The 13,726-nt window shown below is 56.3% G+C and overlaps 1 protein-coding gene across 1 annotated transcript in view; it reads right to left on the bottom strand.

Annotated features, from left to right (window-relative positions):
• Nucleotides 1–10,943, bottom strand: part of LOC119089961 (E3 ubiquitin-protein ligase MARCHF8) — a 42,632-nt gene extending 31,689 nt beyond the window's left edge. The window contains exon 1 of the mRNA XM_037212765.1: nt 10,769–10,943. The gene's annotated coding sequence lies outside the window, so the exon portion shown is untranslated. The remainder of the gene's footprint in view (nt 1–10,768) is intronic.
• Between the last annotated feature and the right edge of the window lie 2,783 nt (nt 10,944–13,726).

Raw genomic sequence — 13,726 nt, 5'->3', positions numbered from 1 at the left:
GCGTTGTTTCACAAAATGCGGGAGTGGCGTGTTTCAGAGCAGTGAGCTGCGGAAGTCGACCGCCGAAGGCCTGCTGGAGGCGTCCGACCCAGCTCCGGGTTACCATGTCGACCCACCATTAGTGGCGAGTCGATACGGACAGGCGCTGGTGACGCGGCGAAATCAGCCCCGACCCTGCGCTGACGACGTGGCACTGCTGTCGAAGCCGTCGCCACTCAAGGTCGGAGACGACGGCGGCGGCGGCGGCGGCGGCGGCTGGCGTCGGATACCGACACCGCCGCCACACGAGCAGCGGCCGTCGGGCGCATACGGGGAGGACTTCTCTCCAGCAGGACTTCTCTTCTCTCTCTCCAGCAGGGTGACGTTTTTTGCAGGGCGGCGGGGTGCACGCCAGGCAGCGTAAAATGCGCGACGACCCCTCACAGTACGCAGCGGGCCGCGGCAGGAATCGCATAGCGGCGGTCTGTTACGTGACCGCACATGTGATGTGGCCTCGAGCGGACGGAACAGCTGGGGGGGGGGGGGGGGGGGGCGTCAAAGTTCCAGAGAGATGCTGCGCAATATTTGACGCCGTGAGTTGGTTCCGTGTCGCATGAGTAGCGCTGCTCACATTCCTGCACCACGCTGTCTGGGTGCCGGCGTGAAACCTAGGAAAGGCCACAACCATGTCCGCGAGGATCATTTAATTATGACTGGTGAAGCGTAAGGATGTCAACATAGGTGTGCACGGATTCGGGTACCGCTGTTGCTTGTGTTGACGGGTCAGTGCCGGAATACTGAAGGCCAATACGTAAGAAAAGGAGATCATTTATCGCATGATGACGCAGTGCATCACAGCAGCATGAACCGTCGTTGCATTTATGTAGACTCAGCCATGCGTGCTTTCAGGACGCACCGTCCAATAACATCATTAAAGCTCAGTCAATTTCACGGCCCGTGCTGGCAAAAGATGGCTGTCGAAGCCACGCAGTTCGAATCAAGTTGTTACTGGATACAACAATCCACCGCACTGCCTTCAGGCACTCCATAAGGCGGTAGCCTTGTGTTCATTAAGCTCGCCGACAAATAGCATTTAAACGTTACGTAATGTGCGGTAATGTCTGCATCTAATGAGTTACGGTCCCAAAGGAGGTGCGTGGGCGGCTGTCGAGCGTGCAGGGGGTGTTTTGTGGCGTGTCCTGGGACCGAGAGCTCCCGCCGACCATGGGCTGGCTACGCCCGCAGTGCTGCCGGCGCCGGCCAAGACGCTGTAAACCCGGGGCGGGGGCCCAGAACACAGGCGACAATACGCAGCTTTGCAGGCAACACAGGTCTGCGCAACCTGTGCGCGGCAGAGCACGCGTGCGCTCTGGCACTGGAGGGACGGACAGACGCATTGTCCTGGAGAAAATCAGATGCCTAGAGTCACTTAACTCCACTGAGAAACACCGCAACCTTCACGAGAACCCGATTGCTATTACGTGGTTCTTAAAGCGTTTGCTATGAATCATCATTATCATACCGCCTGTATTTCGCAAAAGTATTGTCAAGTCCGCCGTAATGGTCTGTTTAACGGACAACACTATAATGCATTACGGACAGCATGACGATGTTCTGCAGACCGACATGCTGGACGTGCACATCTGCGACCGCGCTCAATTCCCGAGGGCGCCCACAAACGTCTGGACATCATCCAAGACCAATCCAAACTGCCCTCTCATGAAATCGCGGCGATGGGGCGGCCAGCATCTGGCCGCGCGTCATGCCGAGTCCAGGTGTTCAGCCCTCTGACGAAGCGCCCGCCGAGAGCTCTGAGCTTGCGGTGGAATCTGGCCGCGCGTCATGCCGAGTCCAGGTGTTCAGCCCTCTGACGAAGCGCCCGCCGAGAGCTCTGAGCTTGCGGCGGAATCTGGCCGCGCGTCATGCCGAGTCCAGGTGTTCAGCCCTCTGACGAAGCGCCCGCCGAGAGCTCTGAGCTTGCGGTGGAATCTGGCCGCGCGTCATGCCGAGTCCAGGTGTTCAGCCCTCTGACGAAGCGCCCGCCGAGAGCTCTGAGCTTGCGGTGGAATCTGGCCGCGCGTCATGCCGAGTCCAGGTGTTCAGCCCTCTGACGAAGCGCCCGCCGAGAGCTCTGAGCTTGCGGCGGATGTGCTGCTCCTCATCCCAGTGGTTGCCCCTCGGCCATGCACGCCACGGACGAGGTAACACCCCCTCGGCAGCTCGAAGGCACCGCTGGCTTTGGCAGCGCGACTGAAGGCCTCTAAGCCGTGCTGCCGCATCACAGACGGGGCATGACCTGCCCCGCCCGGCTGCTGCTGACGCATGCGTGCCTCAAGGCGCGCCAACGGAGGCTCCGCTGGAGGCCGGCCGTTGTGCGGCTCGCGCTTTGTCTCAAGAATTGTTACCGTCACGGACCTCTGAATCGTGGTATAACGAACATTGGAGGCACTCATTGATGGGTCAATACATGGACAGCCAAATTGCGCAGGTAGCAGGCGGCATTAGGTGAATAATGTCCAAGACGCGTGGTTGTGGCGACGGACAGGGCCTATGTGGGCTATGCGGATCCATGCGCATGTGTGGGGATATGTGTGGATTTGTATGGATGCATGTGGATATGGCTATGTGGATATATGCCAATAATTGTGAAGGCCATGCTGAATGAAATGCCACTACATAGTAAGGTGCAATCTTTTGGCCTCATGAACAGTTGCATTTCCATGAAACTGTATGCTTATCAAAACAATAATAGTTGAATCAAGCGAAAATATATTGCAAGGTGGTAATAAGACTTTAATCAAAGAAAGGAGCCAGACGGCCATGCCAAGGAGGGGCATAAATTACTGAACTTACTCATAACTTGTGGCGGCTTCGAGCCAAATCCCCAAAAGATGTTAGGCCGACAGGTAAAGAACGGGTGGGGCTGAAGAGGCACGCCGGGTCGGCAAACGTAGAGCAGACCCTGCCGCCAGCTGGTGACTGGGCCGCAGCAAACGGCGCCGGCGGATGTCACCCCCACGGGCGTCGGAGCGCGGCGGCGCGCCCGCGGCGCCGGCGCTCCCGGCAGCGGCCGGTGCCCTGCGGGCGCGTCACGCCGTGTTCGGGCCCGCTGCGCCAGCTGGCGCGCCGCGCTATTAGCCTCGGGCGAGCGGGCGCAGCCGAACGGAGCGCGCGCACTGGAGCGGGCGCCGGCCGCGCGCCGCCGCCTCCGAGGAGCCGCTTCCGAAGAAGAATGGTGCGCGGGGAAGCGGGCCTGGTGTAGCGGCCGGCGCGCGGGGCGGAACCGATAGCCCGGTGACGAGGGCACGGACCAGCGCTGTCCGCAAGGGACGGACTTGAACGCCGATGGGAATAATGCACCGGCGTGGTCGGAAGCCTTCCGCCCAGCGGGCGAGTCAGCGGAGCACTGAGGTTAGTTGCACGTGGTTGACCTCGCGCGGCAACATCGCCACAGCAGCCGCTTCGTTTGGGCGCCGCCGCCGGTGCGCCCCAGCAGCCGCCGGTGCGGCGCTGATGAGCTGGTCTCTGCTCTCGCTCGGAGAGGGTGGTGCACGCCTCCGATGCATTCATAGCAAAAGCCCCTCGAGGTTTTTCAAGTTCTTTAAATGTATGGCACCAGGCTTCGCAGAACTGCACCAGTGACACACAAAGGCGCCATCAGTATGTGACACTCTGACTTACTCTGCGCAAATCGAGCCAAGTTCGAAGGAGTTGGGCGTGCTTGGTACCGGCAGCGACCCAGCAACCCGGGTACCGCGACGCGCTGGTGCCTTGACTTGAGGCTAATGGCCTCTACGGCGCCCGTAACCAAAGCGCTCCAACTTGTCAGGTGATATCATCGTAACGTCTAACGAAGGTCTTAAACATGCACACGCGCTAGAGTTTGCAAGCCTCGGAGACGTGTGTCTAAATGCTGGAATGTAAGGAAAATCATGACTTTGGTGTCTTTGATAACAACCAGGGCCTTGCACCAATTGTAGTGCAAGCAGAATGTGACCAATGGCAATTAGCTCACCACATCGGGGCCATCATCTGCGAACTGGAGCTCTCAGTTTGAACGGATTCCACCCGCTTCACACCCATCGATCGGTAGGCGTTGGGCGCCACAGTTAACAGGCACGCCCTTGAACGTGACATCGCGGTCCGGAGGCCAATGGCTACCGAAATCAATCAGTCAATCATTCAATCAATCAAAATCGCAGTTCTCTCGTGGACCGAACCCACCCGTCACAGTAAATCTGAATCCGCCGGCGGCTTATAGCGTACTGCTGCTTTAGCTGCAGTCCAATACTTGCATTTCCAGCAGACGGCATGTCTGAATCCAAACGGGGAGTCTGCTAGGGTTCAGACACGTCACGAGCTTTCACGGCAGAGTTCATGGTGGTTCGTGGTGGTTCATGGTGGTTCACACCAAAGCTGTGCACTTATTTGTTGAAAAGTGGCGTATACCATACCATACGCATGCGAGATGCATACAAAACGTGCGATATATTTCTAACAGATAAAAGTCTTCCACAGTGGCGCTATGTGTCCTTAACACGGCGGCACTTAAATGCCCAGCTGGTCGGCTCCCGGCCGTGAAGTAAAAACGTCCAAGTGTTCGCCGTTCCCATGACGTCACCAGCGCCAGCTGTTCACAACGCCGCCTGTAACGATGCACTCCTACTTGAACAGCAATACTTTGCGCGCTGCCGAGCATTTTTGCGATTCTTTTCTATCTCTAACGTTTTCAATGTGACGTAAGAAGGTACCACAAATATGACCCACCATGATTCAGAGGGGACCTCTGTAGGCCAGCGGTCGCTCCAGACGCATGAGTTAAAGAACTGCTGTGTCTAGCCTTCCCAAAACATCAGAATGCAATTATGTTTTCCTCTGCCTGTCCACTACGTCTAGGTTCCCACCCCATCTCCCATCTCCACCCCACGAATTTCTTCTCCTAGCTCTGACCACGTCACGAGCTGTCTCCCGGTGCGGGGACCGTGCGGACCCTCATAACAAAGCACGTCCCGGCGTCACATTACGAACAAACCCCTGCGGCCTTCCACGCGTGCCGCCCCGTCACCTCTGAGCGTGGGTCAGACGCCTCCGTCGCCGGCGGCGGCCGCCCGTGCCAGCCGCGCCAGCATCGCTCGCCCTCCGTGTCGGGTCACGGAGCGGCGGCCGACGCGTGCCGTCCTCGGCGGTGATGGAGGGGCCGCCGTAGGCTGAGGGAGGCGGCGCTCCTCCGGACCTACGGAGGTGGCGGCGACTCCTCCACCGTCTTTCGAGTCAACACGGCGGTGCTACATAGCGCATCAGACTGCGTGTACATCGTCTCCGAAGGTTCCCCCACCGCAGCGCGTTTTTCTCGCATTACAGCTGTGACAGTGACGTTTGGGAACCGCTGTAGTTTTGACGCGGGCGACGTGCTGGGGCGTGGCCAGGGTCTTATATGACGGCGGTCCCTGTCTCGACGAGCCCGCGTGGAGGTGGCTTCCCCGGCGATAGTCTCGCGGCGCTGACTTAATCACGATGTCACTGATCAGCCGCGCTAGTCAGCAGGCCGTGCAACGGACAGCAGTGACCAACTATCAGTGATGTTGATTGGTGATCAGTGACCAGAAACCAGCAATCAATTGCCCGTGATCAACAGTCAGTGGTCAGCGACCAGCAGTAAGTGACGAGCAGCCAGTGACCAGCGACTAGTGGCATGTGGCCAATGACCAGTGACCAGTGAAAAGTAACCAGTGATCAGTGAACAGTGACCAGTAACCAGTTAACAGTTAACAGTTAACATTAACAAGTTACCAGTGACCAGTAACCAGCAACCAGTACCAGTAACCAGTAACCAGTAACCAGTAACCAGTGACCAGTGGCCAGTGACCAGTGTTCAGAGACCGGTGATCAGTGACCAGTGGCCAGCGACCAATGACCAATGGCCAATAACCAATGACCAGTGACCTATGACCAGCGATCAGTGGTCAGTGATCAGTGACCAGTGACCTGTGCTGGTAGGTGGTGCAGTGCTGATGGCGCTTCTCTCAGACCAGAGAGCTGCCGGCCTGATGATCGAATGCTCTACATATTTCAGTGTCGACACCGCCCCGCCATCCAAGCCGGGAGCTTGAGGACAGAACCGCCGCCGCCTGGCCCGGACGCTCCGTTTGGCGCGGGGGCCGACCCGCCGTCGGCGCCAACAGGCGATCCGGCCATAATGCGGGCGTGGGCAGCAGCGGGGAGCCGGGGAGCCGCGCGCGCTGGGCGGCGCGGCGACCGGCGGGGCTCGGCGCCGCCTGGCGGTGCCCTCAGCCGTGGCGCACACTCGCGGCGAGTGGCCACAGCTGTCGCGGTAGGCGCCGACGGCGCAGGCCGACCCGGGCAGGGAACTTTTCAGCAGCAGTGGACTCATGGGAAGAGTGAGATCAGCTGTTGCTCAACTGCGAGCTCGGTGAGACGGGGCCAAGCAGTTTCAGGGGAATACAAATTGCCTAATCAGATGGGCTCTGTAAGGAGGGGTTCGTGAAGCATGCATGTCCTCGAGGCTACCCCAATGCGCTGATGAACCGGTCCGAAGATCCGCAACAAGTCCTCCTTTCCTCCCTCCGCCGACACAGAGGGCTCCCTTTCTCCATCCGCCGACACGGAGGACTCTCTCCCTCCATCCGCCGACACAGAGGGCTCCCTCCCTCCATCCGCCGACACGAGAACTCTCTCCTTCCCTCCGCCGACACAGAGGCTACTCTCCTTTCCTCCGCCGACACAGAGGACTCTCTCCTTCCTCCTCCGCCGACACAGAGGACTCTCTCCTTCCCTCCGCCGACACAGAGGGCTCCCTTCCTCCATCCGCCGACACAGAGGGCTCCCTCCCTCCATCTGCCGACACGGAGAACTCTCCTTCCCTCCGCCGACACAGAGAACTCTCTCCTTCCCTCCGCCGACACAGAGGACTCCCTCTGCCCTCCGCCGACACGGAGGGCTCCCTCCATCCATCCGCCGACACAAGGGCTCCCTCCATCCATCCGCCGACACAGAGAACTATCTCCTTCCCTCGCGCCGACACAGAGAACTCTCTCCTTCCCTCCGCCGACACAGAGAACTCTCTCCTTCCCTCCGCCGACACAGAGAACTCTCTCCTTCCCTCCGCCGACACGGAGAACTCTCCTTCCCTCCGCCGACACAGAGAACTCTCTCCTTCCCTCCGCCGACACAGAGAACTCTCTCCTTCCCTCCGCCGACACAAGGGCTCCCTTCCTCCATCTGCCGACACGGAGAACTCTCCTTCCCTCCGCCGACACAGAGAACTCTCCTTTCCTTCCCTCCCCCGACACGAGGATTCCTCTCCTCCCTCCGCCGACACAGAGGGCTCCCTCCATCCATCCGCCGACACAGAGGGCTCCCTCCCTCCATCCGCCGACACAGAGAACTATCTCCTTCCCTCCGCCGACACGGAGAAACTCTCTCCTCCCTCCGCCTCGACACAGAGAACTCTCTCCTTCCCTCCGCCGACACGAGAACTCCTTCCTTCCGCCGACACAGAGGGTCCCCCCTCCATCTGCCGACACGAGAACTCTCCTTCCCTCCGCCGACACAGAGGACTCCCTCCTTCCCTCCGCCGACACAGAGGGCTGCCTACCCCTCAACACCGACACCTGAGTGGACCACCGACACGCACCTCTCCACCTCACGACAACGTAAATGTGTTCGCTCGCCTCTTGCCGATGGCTGAGGTGCGTTCGTGCATCAAGCGCCCCCCCCCCCCTCCCACCTGCATGTTCGCCCCTGTGTGTTACTAGGTCAATGACACCTTCCCTGAACATGGACATATGGGAACAACAGCCTCTCTGTTTTAAACAAGCGTGGAGCGCATTGCATATCATTAGGTGCCAGATGGCGCGTCGCGTATGGTGGTATGTGGTAAAAAATTCACGGAATACGAAATGGTACAAGGCGTTGTTGCAAGAAAGCCCAGTGGTATAAAAAAATTATGATCCAAATCTAATTACCGACAGAGTTCAAGGAAACCAAATTACTACCGACAGGAAATGCTAACAGTTCGGATTGGTTAGATTCTGACATGCTGAAAAACAGTGGGATAAGAATCGACAACGTCCATATCAATAGTTTAACAACGTGAAACCGACCAAAAACTGTACAGCAGTGTGGTAAGGGCTGCGGCAAACACGGCTGCGTGACTCAGCGACAAAACCGGCGACACACGCACGCGCTATCGTGGCCCAGACTCGCCGTCGCACCCGCCGCACTGCGCAAACTGTTTGCCGAACTCGGCGACGGTCGCGGCCCGGTCGCGCTTGCCCCCCCCCCCCCCCCCCCTGTGCGCCTGTTTGGGGAGGTGTCGGTCTGTTGGCGCGCTGCCCGACGCTGCCCCGACCCGGCTCGTGACCAGCTGACGTCGGTGCGGCGTCAGGTTCTACAGGACGTCGACCGTCTGTGGTCCATGCTGGAGCCCTTTGATCCAGGCTCGTGACAATGAGCTGGGGCAGTGGTGTACGGTAAAATAATATTGTAAAATGATATTGTGTAATATTAATTTATCAACAAAGTTTATTTATCATTTAATTTATTTATATTATATTACATGATATAAATTCATTAATAATTCATGTATTTCATAAAATGATATCGTAAAATAATATTGTGTACGGTAAATAGCTTTTGACCCTTCGAGCTGACCTTCTCGATTGCGATGAGACAGGCAATAGTGAGCAGAGGTTTGTGTGAGAGGAACTCATCTGAACGCGCCGTGGCTGTCGTGCTACAGCGGGGTACGACGTGCCGTCCAAAGCACTGTGGATGACCTCACATCGTTCGCCTGGATGCAGCCAGGAGGACGCCAAGAGGAAAGTGACACCCGTCGATTGCCATCTTCACCACCACCATTCGAACATTCGAACACAATCAGGGATTTCGTAATTTTGCGAAACTGCAGCACATCAGAGCGTCTGTTGGCTGCACGTCAAGGGCTGATGAATGTACAAAAAATGAAAAGTTTTGAGAAGAAAAAAACTTGGCGCTCCAGGCACACCGTAACGTTTAGTATCACGTGTCTTACTGTTCTTAAGAGGACAGGAGAGAGGTGCATGACGTCATGATGGGTGATGTGTCCGACGTCATGACGGGTGGTGGCTTTTGCGCTGTCATGCTGTATAGAAAAGGGAAATGTCCCTGATTCTTTGGGCGGATTCAGCTCCGTTATTATCATAGAGGGCAAGTGATAACGGCATTCGTCGTTCTCAGAGAACCGCCCCCAGCCGAGAACAATCACTTGAGTGAACATTCTGGAGTTTGAATATGCTTTCACTCAAATTTAACTGCGTCAGGTACTTACGTAAGTTGTTTGATTTGCGAAGAACGTTATGTAAGTGTATTTGCGAAGAACGTTATGCACATAGATAAGGCAGTGGTAGTGGCTTTTGTTCCTTGTAGAAAAGCCAGGAGAATGAAAATATGGATCGCTGACATTTCGGCAGCACGCCTTTTTGAAGCGAATAGCGGTAGTAAAATGGTTTTACTTGTGCTATTGGATTCGATAAATGCGTGTTGCCGAAATATTTACGCATCTATATCTCCATTCTGGTGGTTTTCCTACGGGAAATAAGGCTATCACAACTGTTTTATCAATGTGTTAGGTACTTCATACATGACACATAACCTGGTATATATCGTACTTAGCTAATTAGGAACCAGCAGTGATACAGGTACATTCCGCTCAGTTAAATGTTTCACAGAGGTTACTTTCTCCCCAAATGTCTTACAAGGCGCAGCTGAATAAGTGACTGTTGGTTTTAAAGTGTGTTCTGACCAGGCAGCACGTCTGGCTCAATTTGATTCAGTTATGCGGCAGGGAGGCCCTTTCAGCCATTGACAGGCTGAAAAGCTTAAAGGGATGGGAGTACCGCTGCTTGCTTTGATTTCAAGATCTCTAGCGCCAAGGAAGCACTGCAAAAGACAACCTCTCAACTCCAGCCAATGTAACATTACGGAAATGCTGCCATTTTTGTAGTTCATAATCCGCTCCAATGCGCCACAATCCTGTTGGAATAACATGCTGTCTCAATGCTGGTACCCTGCAGTGATGCATAACATAATCTATATTTTCGCCAATTTTAATGTTCCCTCGCATTGTACAAAGATTGCTGTTGATGAAATAAGCATTCTTCCTGGACTTACAACTAATTACAAACGGCCAGTTTAACCCTTGTGCTCTTTCGCTGTTAACTGTCAACAACTTGGTTGGAAATAGCAACGACCTGTATGAGCCGCTTAAGCCCAACAAGTCATGCCGCCGGACAACTCTGTGTCTCGTCCAGCTTATCATGTTGAAAGTATTGTCGCAAAAGGTTCAGACTATGCGCATACGTAGCTATCCATGGAAATTTGCAGTTATCGCTTAAAGCACCATCATATCCAAGTTATGCGAGGCCGCGTGGCGAACGGAGGCATCTGGCCGTCGATGCATTCGCTCTGTATCTAACTGTACTAACTGTAACTAACTGTACTAACTGTAACTAACTGTACTAACTGCAACTAACTGTACTAACTGTAACTAACTGTACTAATTGTAACTAACTCCGCGCATGCAACCGTTTCATCCTCCACGCGCTGATCTCGAGCGGGTTCGTATGAGAACCTGATGACCGGGCCTACATGACCTGGAGACCGGGCCCAGGTGGTCCCAAGCCCCACCGCCGACATACACACCACCTTCCCGTCAAGTCTCCCAAGTCTGCACCACGTGTTCCGCACCGTGCTCCAGTCTCCGCGCAGGCCTCCTCTACGGCGTCCTCACCTCTGCAGACGGCCTTCCGCCTACGACCGGAACTCCCTCTCCGCCGCCGTCGTCCTGTCCTCCCCTCTACCGCGGTTGGTCGGGCACGGGGCGCGCCGGATGCGGCCGGGGGCGCGGCCGTGGCCGGCGTGACCTGCACAAAGCCACTCGCGACACAGCGACACCCACGCGGCGACGGACTCGCGCCAGGCGGTCGGCGTTCGCGCGCTTTTGGCCGGCGTTCGCGCGCTTCTGGTCGGCGTTCGCGTGCTCCGCGGCCGACCTCGGCTGCAGTGTCGCACGCACGCGCCGGCCACGGCGGCCGCCAGCTGATACGGCGCCAATGGCCAGGAGCGCCGCCAGGCAGGTCACCTAGGCGGCCGGCGGCAGAGGCGGAGTCAGGGTGTTCGAGACCGGCGCGCGTGCCAGCAGTGGAGGGGGGGAGGGGGGGGGGCGAGCCAAGACCGCGAGTCATCGAGGAGAGGGCCTCTCCGGAGAGGCTTGAGTCGGGGCGGCTGAATGAGCGGGGGACCAGCGCCTCGCCCTCAGCCCACTCAGTTGCACCCGATGTAGATACCGCCATATAGATCATCCGGGACATAGAGTATCGTCGCGCATGGCCATTACACCGCAGTAAATCATGCTGGTGTGTTGCGTCATGTTTGTTGGTTTAGCGCGAGTCCCCGCGGTCCGTTCATCACGAACAGTTTGCATATTGGGAAGCCTGCTCCTCATCTGTTACGTACCATTGGGTGCTTTTGTGTTGACCATGAGTCGTCGCATGTCCACCATTCATCTACCACCCTGGGAGGTAGCTGCGAACCGGAGCCGGACAAGTCGCAGTCAAATATAGACAGCTGAATTAGAATATTCGTAACGCTCACCCAATCTGCAAATGCCTGCCAAGCCGGAAATGGAAAAGCTCGATTACCAATGGAGGCCAGCATTAGACACTTCAGGGTGAGCCAGCCAGAATATTTATGCCTCCGTGACGTCACCACCGCTGGTAACCTGACGAGCGCTCAAAGACAGAACCGCTCCCCCACTGGCGATGTCTCCGCTGGGACGGATGCCCTCCCTCCACCCTGTTATCCGCCCGTTCCTCTGCCATGTTTGCCATAGTTCTGGCAGAATTCGCCTCGACCTGCGACCTTAACCCGCGGGCGCCGCACACCTCTGGGCTCACTGATCTGTGTGTAAGTGGGGCTATTGACCTGTGGGTTGATTGCAATCAGCCCTGACGCTGTCCACCTGTGCGTGCGTACTAAGCGCGCCTTCGCCACACAAGAATAGCCTGTTAAGTTTCGCGCGCCAGCCAGGTTTGAGCCAGAAGCGCCCGAAACATTTTGCAGCGTTCTACTTCACGTGTAAAAGGTTACGAGGCATCTCGCTTTTTCAAATGGTGTACTACCTATTTCGCCAGGCTTTCAGCCTTTGGTCCGTAATATTTCCTGCGTACTTGCCTTGACGTGAACGCGGTGGGAAGCTGGCCACACGCAGCAGTGCCATGCCTGTACCAACTTGCGCGGTAGGTATGGTATCACAGCGAAAGCTTATCACCGGGCGAGGTGTCGGGAGAAGACACCCCGACGCTCTTGTTCGCTGCAATCCAATTGTTCCAATCTCTTCATTACAATGTAAAATGAACAATTAGTGCATGATTAGCGCTGACATTTCCACACACAGTTTTTCCTAACAAAAGCAATTTGGTATAGCTTGCACAAACGTGAGCTGTCTACATCGCCCGCAGGCGACTTCGGGAAGTGGTATTAGGGAAAGCGTGTCCGAACGAAACACAGATGTTTAAGGCACGCGCTGTTGACGGTCGTCGGGCTGGTCCCTGCCGACGGTTGCCTGAAGAGGGCCTCATCGGGTCTGCCGCACCAGCGCTGAGGCACGCGCTGTTGACGGTCGTCGGGCTGGTCCCAGCCGACGGTTGCCTGACGAGGGCCTCATCAGGTCTGCCGCACCAGCGCTGGTCACATCTGGGTGCTGTGAGATGCCAGAGGTGGGGCGAGCAGCGACAGCGAGAGCTGCTTCGGTGTCAGCCGTCAGCGAGAGCCAAGTGTCAGCCATGCCAGACATGTGATGGAAACGCCGGAGCTTTACCAGCAGCCGTTGCCCAGAGCGCACAGCAATGGAATGCATCAGGTAGCTCATCCTTCTACAAAGATACCAAAACTGCGCATGAAGAGGATGCGCCAGCGCCAGATTAGTTTTCAATCGACCTGCTGTACCGCTGCGTTTGTCTTGCGTTCTTTCTGTTGAAATTGCATATGTGCAAAGCCAGTCATAATACTCCGGCACAAAAGTGTGCCGATGTTCCGTTGTTCCACACATGCTATACTGAACATGAAAACTATGCTTAATCCAGCTTCCATCCCGCTATAGAAATATGAAAATTAGACAACTTTTGCGTGCGGCATGTTCTCAGTCTCCATGCGCCATCGGGCGGCGTTCGTTTAAGCCCTGGCGTTGCCATGACGACGCAGCAATGTCGCCACACCAACAGGGGACGCGTTCACGTAGCGCGACGCACGCACGCGCAAGGAGCACTTATCGATCGTGCGCCGCTGTAATGGACGACACGGTGCACCGGCTCTCATTTCCGCTCGGCGGCTCACTGGTAATAGTCCAGAAAATCTGAACGCTGCATCTTGAAGCAAGGTTGAATACACCAGTCCATTTCCGAAGGAAATGAACAGGCGATGCCTCGATCACGATATGCTCATATACGCCTCTATTTTCGTGAACATATATATATATATATATATATATATATATATATGAGTGTGCGTGTGTATGTGCACGTATGTGCGTGTGCGTTTGCGAGCGCGTGCGTGTGGCGTGTGTACGTGTGTGCGTGCGTGCACAAGCTCGTGTGCGTGTGCGTGTGTGTGTGTGTGTGTGTGTGTGGTGTGTGTGTGTTTGGTGTGTGGGTGTGTGGTGTGTGTTGTGTGGTGTGTGTGTGTGGTGTGT

Source organism: Pollicipes pollicipes, unplaced genomic scaffold, assembly GCF_011947565.3.
Source record: "Pollicipes pollicipes isolate AB1234 unplaced genomic scaffold, Ppol_2.1 Scaffold_1600;HRSCAF=1878_pilon_pilon_pilon, whole genome shotgun sequence".
Taxonomy (NCBI): Eukaryota; Metazoa; Arthropoda; class Thecostraca; order Pollicipedomorpha; family Pollicipedidae; genus Pollicipes; species Pollicipes pollicipes.
Note: the sequence above shows the minus strand (reverse complement) of the source record. Positions and strands in the feature narration are given on the sequence as shown.